We start from the raw sequence: 7733 nt of genomic DNA, 5'->3' as shown, positions 1-7733 counted from the left end.
GTGCTATGCTGCAGAAGGCTGTTTTAGGATTTCTTACTGAGAATTAACTGCTGAGGAACGGCTGCTGCTGGGTTCTCAGCACACCTCTTGGATGCCATGCAGAAGTGGAGACAAAGCCTTTTATTTGAAAGCATCCATTTTCTGAACCACTTTTGAAATTAGGTAGTGGGTACTTCAGATGGATTGGTCAAAGTTGGAATATTGGCACATCAAGCTCAATATTGCCCATTCCAATCGGTACCCTGGCACCTCAGCTCTCTATCCTAAAGTTTTCGAGACCTGGATAGGGCTGACAAAAGTTGGAGTCCGATGACATCTGGAGGGACACATATTCCCCATCCCTGGTTTACTGAAACAAGTCATTGCCAATGTCCACAGTTTATGAAGCTGCTCTGTTTCAACAAAGAAATAAAGCATAGGAATAACCACAGTTTAGGGTTCAGATGCAACACTAGGCTGTGGTGCACGGAGGCAAAAGCTTGCCATTTCTTCCTTGCAGCCACACCAGAGTGGAAATGAAGAGAGTGCCAGAGCTTTCTCTAGACTCATCCTAGAGTTGGTTTCCTCCAACTTGGGTATGTGACCCAAGACCAGAAAACCACAGGCCTTCTGCATGCAGTGCACCTGTCCCTGAGCTATGCTTTACCTCTGACATGGTTAACTGTTGTCTTTGATAAATTGATGCACACGAGAGCAAGAATTTTAAAAACCAAGCACCACATAGGGCAAAGCTCAGTATGAACTTGTTTAGCAATGCTTCCAAAAACAGAATGTTTTCTTTGATGTCAGCTGCTTGCTTGGGTGTCAAAAAGGAAATGAGACAAGGGGAGGTGGAGGCAGGGGGGCTGGGCTGTGGAAGTGTTTTCATTCTATATTCTGGCTTCTGCCCCCCCCCCAAAAAAAACAAAGAGATCTCCTGGGGAAGAGCACAGAACAAAGAGAAACACACAGTCAAATGTTTAATTCATACCCAAGATCATCGGAAGACACCTACGTATTGGTAAAGGCCTTTGAATCAAAATAAGCTATGTTGGTGATACTCATATGTGCCTTCCCTGCTCCTGTCAACCTAGCAGTTCGAAAGCACGTCAAAGTGCAAGTAGATAAATAGGTACTGCTCTGGCGGGAAGGTAAACGGCGTTTCTGTGCGCTGCTCTGGTTCGCCAGAGGCAGCTTGGTCATGCTGGCCACATGACCTGGAAGCTGTACGCTGGCTCCCTCGGCCTATAGAGCAACTGGACCTAACGGTCAGGGGTCCCTTTACCTTTAGTTATATCTGAGCACAGAGGCTGGGCCAGTGGGTTATAATCAGGCCTTTTTTTTCCAGCCAGAACTCACTGGAGCTCAATTCTGGCACCTCTCAGGTGGGCGCCATTGCCATAATAAGAGAACAAGGGAGGGGGGGGCCACTAGGTGGCGCATCGGAAGATGGCTGACAATAACATCTCTCCGATCCACACAAGGTAATTTGGAGGCTATGATGGGGGTAATTAGCCTCCTTAACCCCCCCAGGATTGTGGGGGGGACGGCCCTTGCCTGCTGTGCCCTATACCACCCCCGAATTTGTGGGGGTGGGGGCACTAGGCACAAAGCCCTCCTGTGGGATTCAGGCACTCCTGGACGCCGTCCCTGATTCGCGCCGCTAGTTGCAAGCATCTTCAAAAGAAACAATTTGGACGAGATAAATTGCACATGCTTCAAGGAAAAAGGGGAGTAAAGACTGCTGACAGAAGAGATCTCTGATAACAAGACAAGAATAAAATATGAGAAGATACGCCAAGATACGGTATGACTGAGGGGGGAGGGGGGGGAAAACCTGCCTTCCTTTTTCTTATGTGATTTAACAAGAATCCCATCCCCTAATGAGTCAGAAACTAAGGACTTAAGCTGTGGATTTAAGGCTGTGTGGAGATAAACTTTCGAACCAAAGCAATGTTTCAAGATGAAGCTGGAAAGCTAAGAGTTTTGGAATGACGCAGTTAAAAATGCCGTCGCCATTTTGGGAGGCATTGTTGGAGCTCTTGGGTCTGGGAGGAGAAAGAGAGAAATAGAGTTGTTTACATATCGTGGATCAACTTCTCGGTGGGACTTAAGAGCGACAAATGCCAAATTTATGATGGAAAGAGCGATGTTATCTACGAAGGAGATATATGGAAACCATCTGGACTTAGTGGAGGAACGGGAAATCCACACAGGATTATTATTTTGCTTATCGGCTTAAGGAGACTAACAGAAGAGATCGTAAAGGAAAAATAGAAATTATATGAACAAGATATGATGTGGAAACACCAAGATAAGACTGGATAGAATTATGAATTTTGTTTGGACTGATTGGGACTGATTTGGACATTAACGCAGTAATAAGAAGATGATCTGAATCCCCCTTTGGATCTTGAAGTATGGGTTCCCCCAACAAAATTTAAAAATTTGGCTTTGTAATTTGGAATTTATGTGATGTGATTTAATTTGATGTGATTGGCCAGTTAATAAAAATTATTTAAAAATAATAATAAGAGAACAAGGGAGTCGTTCATGGTGAGTTTCAGCACCTCTTTTTCTAGAAATGTAGCATTGGTTATACCTTGTTTGGGATGAGATGATCTTTTAGCTGTTCTGTTTGGCTGATGAATGTTGGACTGACTATTTGAAGCTGCTTTTGCCAAGAAAACTCATTAAGATGTAGGGTAAGGTGGTGGTGGTGGGGACAGGGAGAAAAGAAAACCACTTTATACATTTGGAAGACATTTATTAGTACTACAGTTGTACCTTGGGTTAAGTACTTAATTAGTTCTGGAGGTCTGTTCTTAACCTGAAACCATTCTTAACCTGAAGCACCACTTTAGCTAATGAGGCCTCCCACTGTCGCTGTGCCACCGGAGCACGATTTCTGTTCTCATCCTGAAGCAAAGTTCTTAACCTGAAGCACTATTTCTGGGTTAGCGGAGTCTGTAACCTGAAGCGTACATAACCTGAAGTGTATGTAACCCGAGGTACCACTGTACTAAATTAGCTGGTGGGAAGGGAGGCATAAAACACAGCAAACTGTTTCAGTTTGAGATGAAATGTGCAAAAAATGCCTCAAAGCTCTAAATTTCTGCAGACCTGCAATTTTTTTATTTTTTTAAATTTGCAGATGGTTTTGGTAAGTATTTTTTTTCCGTGCTGCTTTAGGGCATATTAGTAGCTTCCTGACTAATGAGTCATTGCAGTTCAGTTAAATCATAGTGGGCTGTAAAATTGTAAGGGATCCATCACTTTTTATAGCACTCTGGTTCTTTAAATAAAAAACAAGAGCAGGCCAGAAATTATATTTCTCTGCTCTTACCTTTGGATAGCCTTGTGCCCCATCTTCAGTGAAACACTTAAATTGAGTAAGAAGATCTGTGGAAAGTTAGCAATGAGAGAGAGAGAGCTGTTAGGATTTTTCAGCTCCAAACACACTATACACACTATACACACCATAGATTTAAAGAACATTTAACCACCCACAAAGATTCCTGGGAACTGTAGTTTTTAAGGGTGCTGGGAATTGTAGCTATGTGAAGCATAAGGAATTTTTTTTGGGGGGGGAGTGCTTAAATTTATTATATATACAGTATGCTAAGCACACAACTGCTGTAAATTATGGTAGAATAGTTTAGCTCTCTCCTCCATAGCTAACACTCCTGCTTTTTCCAAACTGGTATTCCCCAGCTGTTTTGGACCATAAGTTCTCTAAGCACCACCCATTGTGCTGCTATACAAAAGAATAAATGACCACAAATCTGGCATCAATAATGGCAGTGGTGAAAGACAAGTGGGAAAACATTTTAACTTCCTGGAACACTCTACAAGCACACTTATACCACTTGCAACAGTCATGGATAATCCTGGGAACTGTAGTTTGCTAAAGGTGCTGGGAATTGTAGCTCTGTGAGCTAGGCACCCTTAACAAACTGCAGTTCCCAGGATTGGGGAAGCCATGATTCCCACCCCACCCGCCCACCCCCTGCTTTCAAAGACTCCCCCATTCTTTCAAGTGAATGTTAACAACTTTAATATTCCAGTTACCTTTCTAAAAACAGTAATTTTAGATGCTGCTGTTTCAACTGCCAACTTGCTGATCTTGTTTTTAATGATTTATTGCTCTCTGTTTTGCTGTGAGCCACCTTACAATGGGTTTGCGCTAAAAGGCAGGGTATAAATACTACACTGAGTGTACAAACCTATACATGTGTACTCAGGAGTAAGTAAATCCCATTGAGTTTGGGGATTTACTCCCAGGTAAGTGGGTGTAGGATTGCACCCTAAAGAAACGATCTTTTAAAAATGTCCAGATATGAACTATAGCTGCTCATTTGTATACAAACACACCTGCTACTTAATACACTCCCTTAACTGAGAGCAGCTGCCTAAGAATACATCAAAGCCCTCCCTCAAAATAACACCTGGGTCAAATAGTTTTTTATTCCTAACTGTCCAGGGAAAGTTTATAACTCTGGCGGTTATAGTGGAGGGTGGCAGAGGGCAGATGAAATAAAGGGGTGCATTTAATTGCATGACACCAAATAGAAATCCAATCTAACACCCTCACTCTCTCCGTGATGGTCTTATGAACTTGTTGCTTCCTGAAATGAACTGAAAGTAAGCCCCAGCAAACTCTTGTTTTCACTCTTGGTGGGTGGAGGCGGGGGGAGGAAAGGAATCCATAAGTGTTGCAAACAATTTGTTTCAGTTCCTGCCCGAGTCCAATGCCAATTTGCAAGATGTAGTACAAATGAATCCTGAACCTTCAGCACAGACATTAAAACTCTTATGCAAGGCGTAATCCTCTCACTGACTCCTTTATTCGCTGATTTTAAGGTCTGTGGCACAGCAACCAGTCTCAGTTTGCACATGCATGTGTGTGTTTTAAAGAAAGAAGTAAGATTCTATCTGCCAGGTAATTTTCTCATTGACACCTGCGGTTGTCTTTGTGAAGAAAGTCTGGTACCTGGCCGATTAGCAACAACAGAGAAGTGCTTCTGGGTACTAATATTTTGTTGCAGCTTCTGAGTCTCTTGCTGTCTTCATCTACTGCCAACTAAATCACTGCCCTTAAGTCGTCTGCCGAGGCAAAGGATAATCATGTTAAATTTACACTGCACAGCCACAGTTTAATTAGACACCGTTATACAACTCACATCAACCATCCTGTAAATGCCCTTTACGAAATAGGGATTGTTTTTGGAGGGGTTACTCTTTGTTCTTTTCTCTCTCTTTTTGACATCACAAAAGGAAATTAAAGCCATAAATCTCATAAAAAGGAGGACTAGAGCTCTTAACAAAAAACAAAAAACACCAAGACTGTGTTGACTTTAAAAAATGCTCCTGCATGTGGTCACTTTGCAACAGAAGCAGAGAAAACAAACATGATGTGAAGAAATAAGATGTTCTGCAAATAAAAAACTGCAAAATGTTTTATAAAAAAGGTATTTCCTGGTTACCAAAGCATGTAACAGTAACATATAATAATATGATCCAGCCAAAGTTGAGCATTTTGAAGTCCAAAGGATATTGAAGAGAGACTTAAGACACAAAACTGATGCCAGGTGACCAGGGCAGGAAGTTTTTGCAAAAAGGAAGCATGTTGGATTCCACTCCACCCCCCTTGGGGTATTGATGTGGCACAAATGACTTACCTGATGTGTCTGGCCAAGTGAGCTAGTAACTCTGTAGGCTTGCAAAGCTGCGTGAAGCACATACTTAAATATCTTACATTTAAATCAATGAGACTTTGAAGGACTGAACTCCCTCATTCAAAAACCTTCAGGAGTGGTAAGATAGGGAGGGAGCAAGGGATAAAAATCATTTCATAATAAATGGCTGGCCAGGTACCTAAGAGATGCAGCTGAAGCAATGCAAGTTAATCTGGATAATTAATCCTTTGCAATTTAGCAAATGAAAAACAAGCTAATACGAGGCATCTCCTCCACACTCCCTCCTCCCCCCCCCCCCGGATTTCTTGTATGTGCTTGTTGGGTAGGACCATAGCTCAGTGGTAGAGCAGCGGGCCTTTTCATGCAGAAGGTGTCAGGTTCAAGCCCTGGAGACCTCCAGTGGGGATGGTCAAAGGTCCTGTCTGAAAACCTGAAGAGCTTCTGCCAGTACTACTTTTGTCCAAGACAGATTCCTATGTTCCTAGTGTTCACTTTCCCCTCATTTCGGTCTCCTACAGAGCTTGCATGAGGATGGCCTTAATGCTTTTCTCGCCTCTGCTGCCTTTCAGAAAGCAAATAGCTAGTGCAGAATTTGCGGGCCAGGCTGCTCATTGGGGCAAGAATGTTTGAGCATGTTACACTGATCCTGGCCCAACTGCACTGGCTGCTCATCAATTTCTGGGCCCAATTCAAAGTGCTGGTTTTAACCTGTAAAGCCTTAAATGGTTTAGGCAGCAGTCAGCAAACTTTTTCAGCAGGGGGCCGGTCCACTGTCCCTCAGACCTTGTGGGGGGCCGGACTATATTTTGAAAGAAATAATGAACGAATTCCTATGCCCCACAAATAACCCAGAGATGCATTTTAAATAAAAGCACACATTCTCCTCATGTAAAAACACCAGGCAGGCCCCACAAATAACCCAGAGGTGCATTCTAAAGAAAACGACACATTCTACTCATGTAAAAACACGATGATTCCTGGACCGTCCACGGGCTGGATTGAGAAGGTGTTTGGGTCGGATCCGGCCCCCGGACCTTAGTTTGTCTACCCATGGGTTTAGGACTGCCTTACCTCAAGGACTGCCTCTCCCCATATGAACTGATCAAAACCTTGTGATCACAATCTGAGGCCTTTCTTCAAGACCCTCCAAGTGTCCCGATTTTCCAGGGACAGTCCCAGATTTACATAAGCTATTCCTGTTTCTGATTTGATCCAGGAATTTGATCCCACTTTCCCTTAGGACATCCCTATTTTCATCAGAGAAATGTTGGAGGGTGTGGAGTTATCTGACCCCTGAGCCATCTGAAGGCAGCCCTGCATAGGGAAGTTTTTTAAAAAATGTTTATTATGTTTTTATATATGTTGGAAGCCTCCCAGAGTTGCTGGGCAACCCAGTCAGATAGGAGGGGTATTAATACTACTACTACTACTACTACTACTACTACTAATAATAATAATAAAAAATAGGACATCCCTATTTTCATCAGAGAAATGTTGGAAGATAAGCTCCTCCACAAGAGGTCTGGAAGGTGGCAACACAAGAACGGGCCTTTTCTGTAGTGGCTCCAAATTTGTGGAATGCTCTCCCCAAGGAGATTCACCTTGTGCCTTCATTACGTATAATTAGGCACCAGGCAAAAATGTTTCTCTGTAACCTGGCCCTGGGCTGATTAAACAATCTATAGCCTTTAAAATGTGTTTGTAGGAGGGGGTTATTGGTTTTGCTTTGGTTTTTGTTTATTATGTATTTTGTATTCTCATTGGCGAATTAATATTAATAATAATAATAATAATAATAATTTTTATTTATACCCCGCCCTCCCCAGCCAAGGCCGGGCTCAGGGCAGCTAACAAGCAATAATAAAAACAAGTTGAATGATTACAACTTAAAAACAAGATTAAAATACAACATTAAAATATTGAAACATTAAAATATTAAAATGTAGCCTCATCGCAGGAGGAGAAGGAAAAGAAAAAAGAAAGAGAGGGAGGGAGGGAATCAAACTGGCTCCAAGCCAAAGGCCAGGCGGAACAACTCTGTCTTACAGGCCCTGC

The 7733-nt window shown here is 42.7% G+C and overlaps 1 long non-coding RNA gene across 2 annotated transcripts; it reads right to left on the bottom strand.

Moving 5' to 3' along the window:
- Positions 1–5008: 5008 nt before the first annotated feature.
- Positions 5009–7059, bottom strand: LOC310754183. Of its 2 annotated transcripts, none has more exons than XR_014543664.1 (2): positions 6750–7059; positions 5009–5085 (listed from the first exon to the last, which is right to left on the bottom strand). It is a non-coding gene; the product is annotated as an uncharacterized lncRNA (long non-coding RNA). The 2 variants fall into 2 exon arrangements; XR_014543665.1 differs by lacking the exon at positions 6750–7059 and adding an exon at positions 5661–6743.
- Between the last annotated feature and the right edge of the window lie 674 nt (positions 7060–7733).

This window comes from Podarcis filfolensis, assembly GCF_964270895.1.
Source record: "Podarcis filfolensis genome assembly, chromosome: Z".
In the NCBI taxonomy this organism is placed as follows: domain Eukaryota; kingdom Metazoa; phylum Chordata; class Lepidosauria; order Squamata; family Lacertidae; genus Podarcis; species Podarcis filfolensis.
Note: the sequence above shows the minus strand (reverse complement) of the source record. Positions and strands in the feature narration are given on the sequence as shown.